This window comes from Drosophila novamexicana, unplaced genomic scaffold (assembly GCF_003285875.2).
Source record: "Drosophila novamexicana strain 15010-1031.04,08,12 unplaced genomic scaffold, DnovRS2.1 tig00002052-arrow-arrow-pilon, whole genome shotgun sequence".
NCBI classification, from domain to species: Eukaryota; Metazoa; Arthropoda; class Insecta; order Diptera; family Drosophilidae; genus Drosophila; species Drosophila novamexicana.
In genome coordinates this window covers 62303-81328 of record NW_020824931.1, presented here as the reverse complement: position 1 = coordinate 81328, position 19026 = coordinate 62303, and the positions used below count along the sequence as shown (strand labels likewise).

Here is a 19026-nt window from a genome sequence, read left to right as displayed (position 1 = left end):
TGAGCCTTATAGTAACAGCTATATATTATCGGGTTACTTCATGGAGAGCTTGCTATTCCCACAGTACATTTAACGCTGATTGTGCTACTAGCTATACCCTACTTTTAGTGGGTATCTCTACTTTGTATAACGTTTGGAGGCAAGCTTGAAAGTCCTAAAGAACTTATCTATTAACAAATACCTAAATATATACTAATATGAAAATGTAATTCATGTACATTCCATGTGAGACTCACCTTGAAGCTATTTCCTTGGGACTTGGTTCTGTAAAAGAAGAAGCCGCATGCTAAATACATATAATATTAAACTGTTTGATGGGATTTACTCACCTCGACTTAAACTCAAATATGCCTATGGATATTTGAATGTTTATAAGTTGTCGATGTACCGCGTGTTCCCTGCCAGGATTTACCTACTGGCCATGATAACGGAACTTGGCCCCTAATCCAAAGAACTTTTAGATCGTAAGCTAGCTATAGAAGAAGGTGAGGGTATTTGGAGTTTGTGCAAACGAACTGGGTTTTGCATGTGGTGCAATGATTTTTATTTATATAAATGATGTCCGTTGTTGAAGCATTTGAAGCGCTTTTTAACCGGTTTTTGCACTCGCCGCACTTCGGGCATGCCATAAAGTTTAATTACGTCACAATAATTGCCACACCTGCCGAGCTCATTTCCATACAAAAGATGACAAATTCCAGCTCAAGGCACCAAAAAAATAACAAGAAATTGGGCTAAATTGTTGAAATACAGAAAACCTTTTGCTTAGGGGTAATTTTATTTATTTATTTATTTTTTTTAAATATAGGCATTTATTTGTTGGATGGTTTTTGCAATGATAGGCATATAAATAATAAGTATAAATACATGATATAGTTGCCTGTGCTAGTTAGTTGCCTGTGCTAGTTAGTTAGTCATCACTTTTATGCACAAATACAATATACTAGATAATACACATACGTACGGCTATTTAATTTATATATCTATATATATGTATATGCTAGCTGCACAAAAAATTGTTTGCTGAGTTTTCAGTTTTCGGTTTTGAGTTTTCGATTTCGTTTAATTGCCCCTTTTCCGACAATTTTTCCGCCTGTTTATATATAAAAATGTTGTGCGCAATAAATTTGGAAAATAAAAAAACAGCGCACACGCCTTGAAAAATGATTGGGTACGCTCCATAAATAATTCATAAAAGATATTCGAAAAAAAAATATAAGAAGAAGAAAAATGCGCATATGTATATGTAAATCGCAATTTACTTCCCATTATATATCTTATGAATTTTCCTCAATTTTTCGCTTGGACTAAACAAATTCGCCAAAGGAACTGCAGACTTTTTCAATTTCAATTGTTCGAGCTGTTTCTTGAATACTTGGGTAAAATGTTCCCTTAAAGATTCAAAAATATATATATATATATAAATATAACTATTTATGTACAAACTATGCACTTAAATATTCGACTTGGGCAATATTCGTTAAACAGTTACATCCATAAGATATATGTTTACTCGAGTAAGGTGTATATTAGCTGTGGTAAGAGTCTATAGCTATGAAATGTCATACATCAATTTCAATTGTTCAATTACAATATTTAAATATATATAATATAGTTATATACAAATATACGTTGACTGTTGTTGTATGTAGTATCAAAAAATAGTATGCCTGCTACTTATGATTAAATACTCTATAAAAAAAAAAAGAACATATAGGTAAAAATGTATTCGCTGCCTTTGCCTCAGTCAGTTGAAATTTCATATTCGTTGTATACAAAACAAGAAATAAAATAATAATAATAAATTACATATACACTTAAATATTAAATACACTTATATGCAAATTTAGGACATATGCTACATAACAAACGGGGATTAATTCGAGGGAAAAATTACTTTTGGCCTGAACACTTTGGAAGTACTATACTTACATAATAGCTATCATAATACAATGTGCTTGAACATCTATGATTGATGTTTAATTAAACATTCATTTTCTCAGACAATTTTGCCATAATTTCTTTTTTTGTTGGTTTTCGAAACGCTTTTTTTTCTCTTTTTGTGTACGGCATGCGTTAAACGCACTATAATTATAAAAAAAAAAGTAAATAAATTAATATATATTAAAAAAAAAAAAAATCGGATAATTGTACTTTTTTTAGTTTCTGCGTTTTTGTAAAATTAAAAGAAAATACATTGTGTGGGGGGAAAGTGCATTTGCAAGTCGTTTAGAGCTGCAAAGATCAGCACGCCAGTGTGGCAACGCTGCATACTTGTGTGCGTGTGTGTGTGTGTGTGTGTGTGTGCTTTCGTTGAGTTTAGCAGCTTGCCAATTGGCGAGCAGATCTGGCAACGTCACTTTGCTAACTAACTAACTGTACATTGCGTTTGCGTGTGTGTGTGTTTGTGTGTGCTGCGTCCGGTTAATTAAACGCGCTTTCTTCTTTTGGCATCTTCTCTGTCTGTTTTGTGTCTATGCTTTCGGTTATTGCTTCTATTTATATTTGTTGTTGCTTTGAGCCATTTAACCTTGATCAGTTTTCATTACGTTGAACTTTTGATTATATGTGTGTCTGTGTCTGTGTGTGAGCGTGTCTGTTTGTTATTCTTGTGTTTCAGTGTGTGTGTGTGTGTGTGTGTGCATATCAAAGCGAACTATTAACCGTTTTCAATGTTTGTTTAATTAAACGAGCGCTTTTTGTGCGCCCCTAAAAAGAAGCACACACAAACACACAAACACACACACACACACACGCACATGCACACGAGCAGACATAAAAGTAAAATATCCCAGTGTTTACAGTTACAGCATCAGCCTCAGCCTTTAGCTAGCAGAGAATCCAACGCATTGACACGGGCTCCACAGGTTCCACGCAACAGACTAACAAACGGAATCCACGCGTTTCAATCGGATTCGATAGTCGATAGACGTTATAGCCGAAGAGAAGACTAAAAGAAATATCCAAACTTGTATGTTAAAAGAGAGCGTAGTGCGCAACTAGGGGTTAATAACTATGTGTTTAAAAACAAATTTGTCACCAATTGTGTTAATTTATGTATTTTAATTTAAAGATATTATCAGAAGTTTTTGATGAGAAAACATGAGAATGCAAGATCTGGCACTGTGCTCGACCCCATGCGTTCTGTTAAGATGTTACTGTTAGCCAGAACTGTTAGATAACAGCAACAGCAACAAGTGGCCGAAATCCGAGCCGGTCTCTGTATACTTTGGCTGGCTAACGGAAAGTCCAAGTGTCAGCATAATTGTCCGGACTTTGTAGCTGCAATGGTCAGAGGCGGTAATCGAACACTTTTGTTTATGTCGCAAGAGTCTTCCGCTTATTGCCTATGATTATGCTGAGTCGGCTTGCCGACCATGACATTGTGGCGCGTTGCGAGTGCCAGACTTGGGTCTAGAGCTAAGCACTCTTGTTTGTCATATTCAGATTTTATGTGAAGCGCATTGTTATTACTGTCTAAGCCAAAGACTAGCAATAGAGGGTCAGTTAACCCTTAACCCAACGTAATCTTCCCTGAATGCAACACAGTATATGACTGCTGCGTGGGACATCAGGAGTAGTATAACCACATTCACATTGATTTGCATATATCAAGGAGAACAGCGCGGAAGTCACACGCATACTCACCGAACAATACAACGTGGGAGACCGCTCTTAATAATAATTTGTACCTAAGACTCTCTCTCTCCCGATTATGCTGATAAGACAAAATATGTATGAAGCCGCCCCGCTGCTGGCGTAACCGGCAGCTATGTGGTCTTAGCCACAAGAATATATTGAATAAGGACATTCAAAAAGCTAAAGAAAAAACGGCACAGACGTGCCCGTGTGTTGAACTATTTGGAATCGATAATATTAACTATTACATGGCGACCGTGACTAAGGTCAAAACAGACCTGGACATGGAAGGACAGCAGCAACGGCAGTAACAAAAAACACACAACAACAACTATGAAAAGTGTTACAAGTGATGGCCAGCAGTCAACAAGTGTGAGAGGCAATCCGTCCATTTGAGTGAGAGCAATCCGCAAACGCGGAGGCCAGAAAAAACAAAATAAACAAAAGAATAGCACACATTAAGTGGCTTTTATACACGAATACGCCGCCCACATGGGCAACGGCACTAAAATTAACTGGCGAACTTGATTTTCTGAGAGAAAGCCTCCAGCAAAGAAAGCCAAATACCGCAACTCACTCAGCAAATATCAAAGTTATAAATGAAAAACTAATGAAAACACCACCAGCTCCAAAGCCGTTGCTGAAAAAAACCTAACGTCTGCCCGAACGACTGCCCTGGACCACTATACGCTCCAGCATGCAAATTCACATGCTTGGGACCAAAGACCAGTGCGAAGACCGGCACCGGCCCCGCCTGAGCCAATAGGCCACGGACATCAGCAGCAGTGAAGGCAACAGCGCAAGGGGCACTCCGCCACTTTCGCCTACGGAGGAGCGTCAGCGTAGCCAAGCCGGCGACGACCAGCTGATGCGGAGGACAACTGGACATTTGGAGCAACAGTTAACATTATTATAATAAAATTTGCAAAATTGTGCGGAACAATCTCCGCTCAATTAGAAGTATAGCCCGTAAAGCTATACAAGCCAATAGGTAGAAAAACTTGTTAACGTAAATGCAAAGCAATGCAATAGTTAAATTTACTGAAGATACAACAAATAGTTATAAATACTGTAGTATGCACATATGAGTTACATATAGAGAAGGCATACTGTACATAACATTTTATGTAAGCATGCAAATAGCAGCAACACATTGTTGCAATTAAGACAAACAAGCCCCCCCTGTCCCTCAGAGCAAAAACTTATTAATCCAGGCACACATCGACCACAGCCACAACCGATCCCGAGTAGGCAACGTGAATGCCCAGCAGACTGCGAGGGACCGCAAACCGCCCTCTTGTACCAACGCTGGAACAAGAAGAAGTACGAGAGGCAGACCGCCCCTTGTAAAACACCAAGGTTGAACTGACCGACAGCGCCACAGAGGGCGCACAGCAAAAAAAGATTATAATTATAATTATTATTAAAATATTTGTAAAACTATTGTAATGCCCGACGACAATTGAGTCGACCGGCAAAATGTACATTCAGTGAAAACCGAATTAATATTAAATTTCTCTCAGCCCACGGGCGTAAATACAAAATGAAAAAAAAAACAAATTTCAAATATAAACTCAAAATACAAACCTTATAAAGTTAATGAATAGCGTTAACTAAACTATAAGTTCATATATAAATCAAGGACCCAAGTATATATTAAGAATAACAAACCCCAAATATAATGCAACTAATGAATTTCTTTCCAAAAGCCAGATCCATTTACTGTGACAATGAACCGTCATTGAATTCAGAGACCATCGTGACTATGCTCGCAAACAACTATGGGGTCAGCATTTTAAATGCACCACCATTGCATAGAATCTCGAATGGACAGGTTAAGCGCTTTCACAGCACTCTATTAGAGCTAGCCAGATGCCTAAAGATCGATAAAGCTATAAGTGACAGCGTAGAAATCATTTTACTGGCTACAAGTGAATACAATAAGTCGATCCATTCGGTCATCGACAAAATACTAGTTGACGTGGTCCAGGCGCACCCAGACGAGCCACAAGAGAACATACAAAACAGGATCAGAGACGCCCAGACGGCGCTCAGGGCTAGGGAGAACGCCAAACGGCAGAATAGGGTCTTCGACGTTGGTGACAAAGTTTTGGTCAAGTCCAACCGAAAGCTCGGGAACAAACTCGCACCTTTATGTGATGAGAAGGCCGTTGAAGCAGACCTGGGGACCGAGGTCCTCATTAAAGGGAGGGTGGTCCACAAGGACAACTTGAGGTAATCACCACGAGAATAAGGCCCTTGAAGTTTTTTCTTATAATACCAATCTGTTTAGCCGCTTGGCTCGCTTCTTCCAATTAATTATATGACTTAGATATTAGCGTGTGCCCTCAGTTTAAGTTCTGGTGGTGGTGGTTTAACAATATTAAAACACAAAAATAGCTAAAATTCCCATTCCACAGGTTTGAACTAATTCTCATCATGTCCCTGTCCCTGGCTTCGGCGCGCGTCACCGATTATTCAAACGCTAGGTACATCCCGATAGTGGATGGACGAATCCTGGTGTGGGAGGATTTCGCCTACATTAAACACTCGGCGAATCTTTCAGAATATGCACGTGTGGTGGAGGAAACGGTCAGTTTGCTTGACATGTTCCCACAATCTCACATGAAGAAGCTCCTAAAGGTGGACACAGCTCACCTGCAGGACCTGCTGGAAGCGTTGGGCGTAGACCATAGGGTGGCTAGAAGTTTGGAGTTGCTGAAAGTAGTAGCAGGCACTCCGGTTGCCAACGATTTAGAAAGAATAAGATTTACAGAACAACAACTAATACATGAAAACAATAGACAAATAGAGATTAATTCTAAAGTACAAGACCAAGTTCTCAAGGCCGCGAAAAACACACAAGTAAACACTGAACACTTGTATGAAACGCTATTGGCTAGAAATAGGATGCTGATGATGGAATTGCAAAATTTAATGCTTGCAATATCATTAGCAAAAGCAAACATTGTAAGCCCGAACATTTTATCTGATCGGCTAACGGCTAAGAATTGCACCAAAATAACGTTGTTTAAGAAACTTGCACAATACTTATATTGACCCATTTACAAGCAAGCATATTCCACTGACACATGAGTTTTGTAGTTTATAGATCCAAGTTTTAGGTATAATTCCAATTTAATTTTATACCACAATTCAGTTCTGTACATTCGGTTTGACAACAAACATACATTGCTGCGGCTTTGCCGTTATAAAATACTTTCTTATTATTGATACAATCACTGAGCCACAAGGCCAGCGATACGAGAGTGAAGTGAAACTCCCAAAGTGATCATCGTAAGAAGATATCGTTTACATCGGCCGACTGTGCTTCCCTTAATAGCGCAAGACGGCAACTTTTATATACTGAGTGAGTACAGGGCATGAGTTCTAAGGCAAAAAATAAGCCAAGACGCAGTGGCATTAAGGAGCGAATCAGACGGAGAAAGTCTGAAATCGTAAGACTCCTTTATAAATGCAAAAATCCCCTCCCATGGGACACTGCAGTGAAACTAAATGACGAACTCAAACTGCTTCAGCAGAGAAGACTCCTACAGGATCTCATCAAGACAGCGACAACGCCCCAGGAGAAAAAGGAACAATTAAAGAATCTCGAAATCATCGAGAAACAACTTCGTACTGGTGCGAAGCAACGCAATAAGGGCTGCAAAACTGCCAATGCCTAAATTGCCTTTAAATATAAATTCTAATTCAAGCCGATGCGCGAAAGCGCTACTTGAAAAATACTAAAATCTGTTAGGCTTTTACTAACACATACGGTTGGACTATTAATTGTATAAATAAAAATTGTCAGCCAACCGTATGCCCTAACTAACTCAAATTTTCCTTTCGTAAATCAGTCTATAATGAATTTAGAAAGAAACTAAAAAATTAAAATAGATTTATATCACATATTTCCGTAAAAAAAAAAATTATATATATATATATATATATATATATATGTCTAATTGTAAAATGTTAACACGCGCAAGACAAATTGTGCTGACCAGGTCATTGGACCGGACGCTTGTGCAACTAAGTTGCCAACGGAACCTGACACCCGCATGCCTGCGTCGAGTGATCGCCGCAAGAACGGTCACGAGGCGCCAAGTCAGCGTTCTGCTGCCGGCTCTGCCACGAGCCATGGGCTATACTCCGGCGCTGCCGCGAGCCATGGGTTATGTTGTCAGGAGCTGAACTATGTTTAAAGCAGTTCTAAATTGGAAACTCAAGTGCTCAGTTGAGCTTAATAAATATTTACATTTTATATCGAAACACGGGATTTGTTACTGGCGCCCAACGTGGGGCGTACCCGCGATTAAAATCGAAAATTAGTAATAATTGCATCGTGATGCCAACGCCGCGGTGACAATTAACAAATAAACACAAAAAAAATTAATGTTTTTCCCGTTCAGCGTAAAAAAAGAATCTTAGATTTAGAAAACAGCACGGTAGCCGATTGCGGTGTGCAAATCTTCGCCGTCTCTGGGTGCAAAGCCGCTACAAGCTCCATTTTCTGCAAGAGGTTGCAGAACACAACTTGCGCCCAACAACTGGTGTCCGGCTCCATTGCACACTGTGCCACTCGCCCTGGACATCTAGAACCGATAACAGTGGTTGACGAGGGCCTTATTATTATCAATGACGCAACCATCAAGGTCGAAGATAATAATGGCATCAGTCAGCTGGTTTCTGGCACACACCTCGCAACCTACGACGACTACATTACCCTGAATGGCACACGATACGTAAACCGTAGAGGCGTCCTTAGGAAAAAACCTGCGGTGTCCGTCACGTCACAAATCAATGTGACCAGCCATCGAGAACACCTGAGTTTGCCTTTCCTCCATGACCTTAGTCTGAGAAATCTTCAACGAATCGGCGATCTCCAATCTGAGCTGATGTCAAAGCCGCTGTTGAGCTGCTGTCTTACTCTTGCCCTTGTCTTGTGTTATCTCGGCATTTGGATAGTTCGTCGACACTTGGCCCTTAAACGCCGAATAGAACAAACAGCACATTTGGGGAAATCCGAGGACGGCTCCCACTTAGCCCCGAGAGGAGTTAACACGCGCAAGACAAATTGTGCTGACCAGGTCATTGGACCGGACGCTTGTGCAACTAAGTTGCCAACGGAACCTGACACCCGCATGCCTGCGTCGAGTGATCGCCGCAAGAACGGTCACGAGGCGCCAAGTCAGCGTTCTGCTGCCGGCTCTGCCACGAGCCATGGGCTATGCTCCGGCGCTGCCGCGAGCCATGGGTTATGTTGTCAGGAGCTGAACTATGTTTAAAGCAGTTCTAAATTGGAAACTCAAGTGCTCAGTTGAGCTTAATAAATATTTACATTTTATATCGAAACACGGGATTACTTATATAAGAACATATAGGTACATTAGGCTAAGAACGAACTTTATGCTGAAAGAATAAAGGAGAATAAATCAATAAATAAATGACGTGCATATCTATTTATTTTAAACTAAACTTCGCACATTACATGGCGACCGTGACAGGACCACGCAGCGTAACTTAAAACGTAATGGAAAAAAGTGACATGTGACTGGAGTGCCAACAACAACAACAGCAACTACTGAAACAACGAAGCATCTGGAACGAGACACACACCCTGGCGAATCAAAAATTAACTGAGTGAGTACAGGGGGCATGCGCAAACAATACTTTAAAGCTAAAAAGGCGCAGTGGCATTAAAGAGCGGATCAGGCAAAGAAAGTCTGAGATCGTAAGACTCTTATATAAGTCGCAAAACCCAATACCTTGGGAAACTGCAGTCAAGCTACATGACGAACTCAAACATCTTGAGTCGTTAAACAAAGTAAAGAGCCCCCCCTGTCCCTCAGAGGAAAACTTATTAATCCAGACACACATCGACCACAGCCACAACCGATCCCGAGAAGGCAACGTGAATGCCCAGCAGACTGCGAGGGACCGCTGTACAGCCAACATTGCCTGGGCACATGTCAGCGGCCACCAACGAGTAAAAACTAGTACGAGAGGCAAACCGCCCCTTGTACCAACGCTGGAACAAGAAGAAGTACGAGGGGCAGACCGCCCCTTGTACCAACGCTGGAAAACACCAAGGGTGAACTGACCGACAGCGCCACAGAGGGCGCACAGCAAAAAAAAAAAAATTATAATTATAATTATTATTAAAATATTTGTAAAACTATTGTAATGCCCGACGACAATTGAGTCGACCGGCAAGACGTTTGGCCCGTAAAGCCATTCGAAATACTAGGCAGGACAAAATGTACATTCAGTGAAAACCGAATTAATATTAAATTTCTCTCCGCCCACGGGCGTAAATACAAAATGAAAAAAAAAATTGAACTTTATGCTGAAAGAATAAAGGAGAATAAATCATGAACTCAAACTGCACTGACGTGCATATCTATTTATTTTAAACTAAACTTCGCACATTACACTGGTACCTTCAATACTATAAATGATGCCGTATCAAAATTTGTAAATAGTTGCACAGAAGTAACCGGACATATATAAATATATATACTGAGTGAGTACAGGGCATGAGTTCTAAGGCAAAAAATAAGCCAAGACGCAGTGGCATTAAGGAGCGAATCAGACGGAGACAGTCTGAAATCGTAAGACTCCTTTATAAATGCAAAAATCCCCTCCCATGGGAGACTGCAGTGAAACTAAATGACGAACTCGAACATCTCGAGTCGTTATTAAAATCAAAGAGCGAGCCCTGTCCCTCAGATATAAATATAAAACCACTAACAAAGAATCATCGTCCACCGCCAAGACAGATAACAGCACGCCCACGCAGATGCCCACCAGATTGTGAGGGCCCCATCTACAGCCCCCATTGCGAGGGCACCTGCCGCATTAAGGAAGCAGAGTCAACCGACGCATGAGAGGCAAACCGCCGCTTATGCCTACGAGGGAAGAAGAAGAAGGAAAGAAATAAGTGCTCCGTTTGTCTCATTAGGTAATTCAAAATTATGATCAAGAATTAGCATGATCGAGGACACGATTAACAAAGTATATAACGACTATACAGACTTTCGTATGCGAGCCATACAAATTTTGCAAAGGCATAGAGAATTCATATCAGTATATGAGTTCGAATCCGAATATATAGAAACATTCGGCACAGTGACAAGTCCACTCTATTCATGTTCTAAAATAGAGAGCGGAATAATCTTGTCTACACTACCCTACTTCAAAATAAAAACAATTATTGACGAGCATCCGATTCTAGGGCAGACAACAATTGTCTTAGTACGTCTCCATAGGTAGTAGTCAAATCAAAAAGCAAGAGTATTTATATAGGAATATGGGGGGAAAACAATCAAAGGCAGATGATAACACTGCCAATGTAGTTAACGTAGTAGAAGTCGTAGACACCACTCCCCATGTGCAGTTAACAAACTGTAGTATGTTGTATGCGAAATGAGCATATGCCCACAGTATTCTACGAATGAAATCACTTCTAAAAATATAAAATTAATAAACTCTGAAGTATTTGAACCAGTGCCACAGAAGAAACAACTAAACACTAAACCGAAGAAACAATGCCCAACGGACTGCCCTGGACCATTAGAGTCGCCGCACTGCAGCTATACATGCTTCAAGAGGACCAGCACCGGCGCCCCAACAGCCTGTGCGAGGACCAGCGCCGGCACCATTTAGCGTTCCAAGCTAAATCATCTTCGGGGATGAGAGAGCGAACAACTTAATAATAAAAAAAAAAAATATATATGTTAATAAAAAAAAAAAAAACATTTTTATAATAAGTATAAGCTAAACACAAATGAAATGTAAAGAAATATTTGTAATACTGAGCGATAACTGCGTTGCTCGTAATAGAGTATGGCCTGTGAAGCCATACTAAACATTAGACAGGAGATCACTGCGTTGATCAAATAGAAAAATATTAATAGAAAAAAAAATTTAATTATAAATCATACAAAATATATATATATTCTTTAACAAAAAAACAAAACATTAATCCGCAATTCAAATTTCATGCTTTCGAATGCAATCTCAAAAGAAGATAATATAATAGAAGTAGAAAACATGTTAGACCACACATCGAAAGTAGCGGATTCAACCGCAAATGTAATTAATAATGTAGAAACTGTCTCAGTAGATTTAAAAATAATAACGGTTATGCTTATAATAATTGTTGTTCTTTTGTTAGCAAATGTACTAACCAAATTATATAAGTTGCACAATAAGTGCATAAAGAAAAGATATGCTGTAGTGCGTATATGCCCGTACAGAATACCCTGTATTCAAATATAAAGTATGCAGCACTTTGTTGCATACAATAACAATAATAACGTAAACAAGCCCAGAGCCAGCTTATGTATTGGCTCGGTCTCATATTACTAGCCTCACTAGCTGACCGTTTATGCTTACGCTGCAGATCCCACGCTCCGACTGAGCACATTGCATGAGCAACATATATGCTCACTAACACAGGCATATGCAAGCTACTCACTCTCCCTCTCTTTGTAGCTGTTAACCATTAACAGCATAAGAACATATATGTATCCATAGTCTAAGCACATAACATTGACTTTGAATAAAAACATTCCGTTACCAGAACCTAACCAGCACTGACGTGCCGAAACATAATTGATAATAAAACAACAATATTACAATAGTTCAGTCGTGGCTTATTTATAATTGCCCACACTTGATGACTCCGCCAGCCCAGTCACCAGACTTGAATGTTATTGAAAATTTATGGTCGATATTGGAACAAAACATTCGAAAACATAAAATTTCCAATAAAAACGACCTTAAAGTGGCACTGAAGACTGAATGGCAGCAAATTGCACCAGAAGTAACCCAGAAGTTGGTGACATCGATGCAGAATCGCCTTAAATCAGTTTTAAACAATAAAGGCTATCATACAAAGTATTAAAAAATATAAGTATTACCATAATAAGTAAAGTTATGCCAATCCTAACTACCTGCATAAAATAAGCTGTGACCTAAAATGTTCAGTATTTTTTGTTTTTTAATTTTTAAGGTACATAGTAACAATATATTATTAATAAATGATGTTCCTTATAAAACTAGACATATTACACTTTCCAATGGTACCAAAATGTTTATTCAATTCCTAATAGTTTTGTTGCTACATGCCTCTTAAGTCGTGATTATGCACTGCATAAAATAAGCTGTGAGCCACTGTATAAGTTAACAACTAAGCATAAATATATTGCCCTAGCAATTAAGTAGCTTCGTATTAACAATGCTGACGCGCCAGAACTGAGTTCAGCGCTCTGCGCTAAGAACGGCCAGCAGCGGTAAGCTGACACTGCATGGAATGCTGAGTCGGCTTGCCGACCATGCTTTGATGGCGTGATGCATTGAGGCTTAGGGTATTTGTATAATTTGCTTGTCCCCTAGTTTTCAGTTTTATATGAAGCGCGCAACACATAAGTCGCCGAAATAAATATACTGCTCCGGCATTGCCGATAAAACATATCTTTCGTAATATTACTGGATCAAGGAGAACATATTTTGATCAAGGGCAGCGCGGGATCAACGCAACTTACCCAAGATAACATTGTGTTACATCGCAGAACATACATTAATGAATAACTTCCTGAGGGAAGGGCAGCGCGGGATCAACGCAACTTACCCAAGATAACATTGTGTTACATCGCAGAACATACATTAATGAATAACTGGCGCCCAACCAATAAATAGGAACCCATACCATGTAAGTTCATAAGTGATTTCAGTTTGAAGAAATTATTCTCGAACGCCACGTACCGATACGTGTGATTTTTTAAAAAAAAAAAAAAAAAAAAAAAAAAAAAAAAAAAAAAAAAAAAAAATTGTAAAGTAAAGTAAATATTGCTGCTCTCTTCTGCCAGCATTTCATTCCTTTAAATCATTGCATACTTTCACTAAAAACTGTTGCATACTTTTACCAGCGTTCCTTGTCAATAAAGCATTGCATACCTTAAACGAATAATTATTGCATACTTTCGGCAGCATTACATTTTTTGCTGCATACCCCTAACAATTTTTTATAATAAATATTGCATACCCCAAGATTCACCAGTTTCCACTATTGCCAACAGCGTTACCTGCCGATCTTTCTCGATCGGCCTAAGTTTGAAAAGTGCCAACCATAAGCCAATGAGTTGGAATTATAGGGAGATAAAAGTCGAATATAATAGTGACGATAGCTGGGAGGGGGAAATCAATTGCTCAGTAGATCCTACTCCTGCAGATACCGTTGTAACTGAAGAAATGGAGCCGGCTCAAGTTCAGAATCTCATTGAGGGTGCCATCAGGCAAGCTTTAGCGCAACAACAAAATCAGTTTCAAGCACAAATAACCGCTTTAGCTTCACAAGTACAGAGTTTGCAGGTGGAGGCGCCGCAAATCGTCACATACGAGAAAATATCCGTCGATCCAAACGCCAAATGCGATATTCCCTTGGACATTATTAAATCTGTGCCGGATTTCTCCGGCGTACAGGATGAGTATGTAGCGTGGAGGCAAGCAGCCATCTACGCGTACGAACTATTCAAGAACTATCCAAAGAGCACTGCACACTACCAAGCGGTAGCGATCATTAGGAACAAAATCAAAGGCCCAGCTGGAGCCTTACTAGTGTCTCACAACACTGTCCTAAATTTCGATGCAATACTAGCTAGGCTAGATTGCACATACTCGGACAAAACATCCTTGCGCTTGCTGAGACAATGTTTGGAGTTAGTTACGCAGGGCGAAATGTCCCTGATGCAATACTACGATGACGTCGAAAAGAAACTCACGCTCGTAACTAACAAAATTGTAATGTCTCACGACCAAGAAGGCGCGGATTTGCTCAACCGGGAGGTCAGAGACGACGCCTTGCACGCCTTTATCTCCGGTCTTAGGAAGCCGTTGAGAGCGGTTGTGTTCCCTGCACAACCAAAAGATCTACCATCCGCTCTGGCCCTTGCCAGAGAGGCAGAAGCTAGCATTGAGAGAAGCATGTTCGCGAACTCTTACGCTAAAGCCTTGCAAGACCGAGCGCAAATTGCTGAAAGTAACAAAAACCGTGCCCAAGGCAAGCAAACCAGATTTAACAAAGATGAGCAAAATCAGGAGAGAAATCCCCATTTTGTGAAACGCCAAAAGGGCGGTCCCCAGCCCCAGGCCCCTAAAGATAATCAAACTGAGGCTCCACAGCCCATGGAAGTTGACTCTTCCTCCAGATTTAGACAAAAAACCGACTACAGCAAGCGTCAGGCTAATGAGTCCAACGCACCAAAACGCAAGAATTCGTCAGACCGTTCAACAGGTCAAAGACGACAACGCGTTAACAATGTCGTACAATCAGATTCCAAAGAAGCCGTAACAGAATTCGAGAAGGCGGCCAAAGAGGCAGTTGAAGAACTAGAGAGTGAGAACGAGTACGCACCTGGTGACGACTCGATTAATTTTTTAGGGAACACTCCCGGCTTCCGTACATTGAACGACGGTTGGCTGGGAGAACTCTGAAGATGTTGATTGACACTGGCGCGGCAAAAAATTATGTGAAGCCCTTAACAGAGCTAAAGACCATAACGCCGGTCGCCAAGTCATTCTCGGTAAACTCGATCCACGGGTCTACCGAAATCAAGCGCAAATGCTTGATGAACATTTTCCAACATACCTCCCCGTTTTTTCTCCTCGATACCCTAAGTTCTTTCGACGCCATCATAGGCTTCGACTTGCTAACACAAGCCGGAGTCAAATTGAACTTGGCAAAAAACACTCTGGAATACCAGAGTACATCCGAAAAACTCCAGTACTATCAATGTGCTGATGTGAACTTCACCGATGTCAACGACATCGTAGTCCCCCCTTCCGTAAAGAAAGAGTTCAGGGACATGATACTCAGAAACAAAAGAGCCTTCTCAAATGCAGACGAAGCTCTCCCTTTTAATACTGCTGTTATCGCTACAATCCGAACAGTAGACAACGAGCCTGTGTATTCAAGATACCCGAGTCTCATGGGTGTTTCTGACTTCATAAACAAAGAAGTCAAACAATTACTGGACGATGGCATAATCAGGCCCTCCAGATCGCCTTACAACAGCCCAACATGGGTGGTTGATAAAAAAGGCACTGACTCATACGGTAACCCAAAAAAAAGGTTGGTAATCGACTTCAGGAAACTGAACGAAAAAACCATACCGGACCGCTACCCCATGCCGAGCATCCCCATGATCTTAGCAAATCTAGGAAAGGCAAAATACTTCACTACCCTCGACCTAAAGTCGGGGTACCATCAAATTTACCTTGCGGAGCATGACCGCGAAAAGACTTCATTTTCAGTAAGCAGCGGCAAGTACGAGTTCTGTCGCCTACCATTCGGCCTGCGCAATGCAAGCAGCATATTCCAAAGGGCAATAGACGATATCCTGAGGGAACATATAGGAAAGATTTGCTTTGTCTATGTAGACGACGTCATAATTTTTTCTAAAAACGAAACGGAGCACCTTCAACACATTAACATTGTGTTAAAATGTCTAATCGACGCAAACATGCGTGTAGGCCCCGAAAAGACTCGTTTCTTCAAGGAAAGTATCGAATTCCTGGGTTTCATTGTAACCAAAGACGGAGCAACATCCGACCCCAAAAAAGTTAAAGCCATTCAGGAATTCCCTGAACCAAAGAATGTCTACAGCGTTAGGTCCTTCTTGGGGTTAGCCAACTACTATAGGGTCTTTATTAAGGACTTTGCCGCTATAGCGCGTCCGATATCGGACATACTTAAAGGGGAAAATGGTTCAGTTAGTAGGCACGTATCAAAGAAAATCCCTGTTGAATTTAATGAAGTTCAACGCGATGCATTTCACCGTCTGCGGAGTATTTTGGCATCAGAAGACGTCATGTTAATGTATCCAAACTTCCAGAAACCGTTCGATTTAACCACTGATGCTTCGGCCAGTGGAATTGGCGCGGTTCTTTCCCAAGGCAATAGGCCAATAACAATGATTTCTCGCGCCTTAAAACAGGCCGAACAAAACTATGCCACTAACGAAAGAGAATTGCTGGCCATTGTGTGGGCTTTAGGCAGATTGCAGAACTTTCTGTACGGTTCTAGGGAAATTAACATTTTCACGGACCACCAGCCGCTCACGTTCGCTGTGTCGGACAAGAACACGAATTCCAAGATTAAAAGATGGAAATCTTACATTGACCAGCACAATGCCAAAATGTTTTATAAACCGGGCAAAGAGAATCTGGTGGCGGATGCCCTTTCAAGGCAAAACATTAATGCTCTGCAAGATGGGCCCCGTTCGGACGCTGCAACCGTTCACAGCGAACTTTCCCTGACCTACACGGTCGAGACAACAGACAAACCTTTGAATTGCTTTAGGAACCAGATTGTCCTAGAGGAATCGCGTTTTCCGCTAAAGCGAAACTTGTTGCTGTTTCGCAGCAAAACACGCCACTTGATCAGTTACACTGACAAGAGCTCAATTCTCAAAACCCTCAAAGAAGTTGTGAATTCTGGAGTCGTTAATGCAATACATTGCGATCTTCCCACGTTGGCAAGTTTCCAACACGACCTGATTTTGTATTTCCCTGCTACCCAATTCTGGCATTGCAAAAATCTTGTGCAAGATATAACGGACAAAAACGAGCAGTTAGAAATCATCACTGCCGAGCACAATCGAGCGCACAGAGCAGCTCAGGAAAACATTAAACAAGTACTTCGGGACTATTATTTTCCCAATATGGCCAGTCTGGCCAAAGAAGTGGTTGCAAACTGCAGGGTCTGCACTAAAGCCAAATACGATAGGCACCCGAAGAAACAAGAACTCGGGGAAACGCCTATACCAAGTTATACTGGCGAAATGTTGCATATTGACATTTTCTCGACAGACAAGAAACAGTTCTTGACCTGCATAGACAAATTCTCAAAATTTGCAGTCGTCCAACCGATATTATCCAGAACGATAATCGATGTCACAAGCCCTCTACTGCAAATTGTTAACCTTTTTCCCGCAACCAAGACAATTTATTGCGATAACGAGGCGGCCTTCAATTCCGAGACCATCACTTCGATGCTCCGAAACGCCTACGGCATTTGCATTGTGAATGCGGCTCCGCTTCACAGCACCTCAAACGGCCAGGTGGAGCGCTTTCATAGCACCCTGACCGAAATTGCGAGATGCCTCAAGTTAGACAAGAAAATCAGCGACACTACAGAATTAATCTTAAAGGCTACGATAGAGTACAACAAAAGTTTGCACTCAGTAACCCTCGAGAAACCAATTGAGGTCGTTCATGCAGCAGCTTCTGATCGTCGCGGGAACGTCAAAAACAGGCTAATTAAGGCACAGCAAGACAATATCAAAAGGTGCAATGCATCCAGACAAAACCGCGTTTTCGAGGTAGGAGAAAAGGTGTTCCAGAAGAACAACAAGAGGCTAGGGAACAAGTTAACTCCCTTATGCTCAGAACAAAAGGTCGAAGCAGACCTGGGAACGTCTGTCCTCATTAAGGGGAGGGTGGTCCATAAGGACAACCTGAAATAAGTTTTCCTCCACAATTAGCTAGTAAGCCAACTCAGAGTTTAAACACCGTCTTATATTGTTCGTCCATTTCAGGTTTGCACTCACTTTGCTTGTGGCACTAGCAGCGGTAAATGCTCGGATCACCGACTTCTCGCATGTCAACTACATTCCGGTCTTAGACGGGGAAGTACTGGTGTTCGATCAACGTAGCTACTTGAGGCACTCAAGTAACATTTCCGAATTTGTTAGTATGATAGACGAGACGGAAAGACTGTCCGATTCCTTTCCACAGTCGCATATGCGCAAACTACTAGACGTAGATACAGATCACCTTAGAACATTGTTGTCCGTTCTTCAAGTGCATCACAGATTTGCACGAAGCCTCGATTTCTTAGGCACTGCCTTGAAGGTTGTTGCTGGCACCCCTGATGCTTCAGATTTCTTAAGGATCCGCGTTACAGAGACGCAGTTGGTGGAGGCTAACTCCAAACAGATACTAATAAACTCCGAAACTCAAAAACAAATAAACAGACTAACGGACACTATCAATAAAATTATCAGTTCCCGCAAAGGCGATTTGGTTGACACTCCTCATTTATTCGAGACCCTGTTGGCAAGAAATAGAATACTGAACACAGAAATTCAAAATTTAGTACTCACCATAACGTTGGCAAAAGCAAGCATAGTAAATCCTACAATCCTTGATCATACCGATCTAAAATCACTTATCGAACAAGATACCCCAATAGTTAGCTTGATAGAAGCTTCTAAGATCAAGGTCCTTCAGTCCGAGAATATTATCCACATATTAATAGCCTACCCTAAAGTTGAGTTTAGGTGCCAAAAGGTCTCCGTCTACCCCGTTTCACACCAA

At 41.0% G+C, this 19026-nt stretch overlaps 1 protein-coding gene across 3 annotated transcripts in view; it reads right to left on the bottom strand.

Annotated features, from left to right (window-relative positions):
* Positions 1-174: 174 nt before the first annotated feature.
* Positions 175-19026, bottom strand: part of LOC115768835 (probable G-protein coupled receptor Mth-like 1) — a 30822-nt gene continuing 11970 nt past the window's right edge. Inside the window, exons 3-4 of one of the 3 annotated variants that reach the window (XR_004018623.1) lie at positions 1933-2085; positions 1838-1858 (exon numbers count right to left, since the gene is read on the bottom strand). The gene's annotated coding sequence lies outside the window, so the exon portion shown is untranslated. Of the gene's footprint in view, positions 2086-2159; positions 2951-19026 lie in introns of those variants that run through there. The other 2 variants (XR_004018625.1, XR_004018624.1) reach the window with 2 other exon arrangements.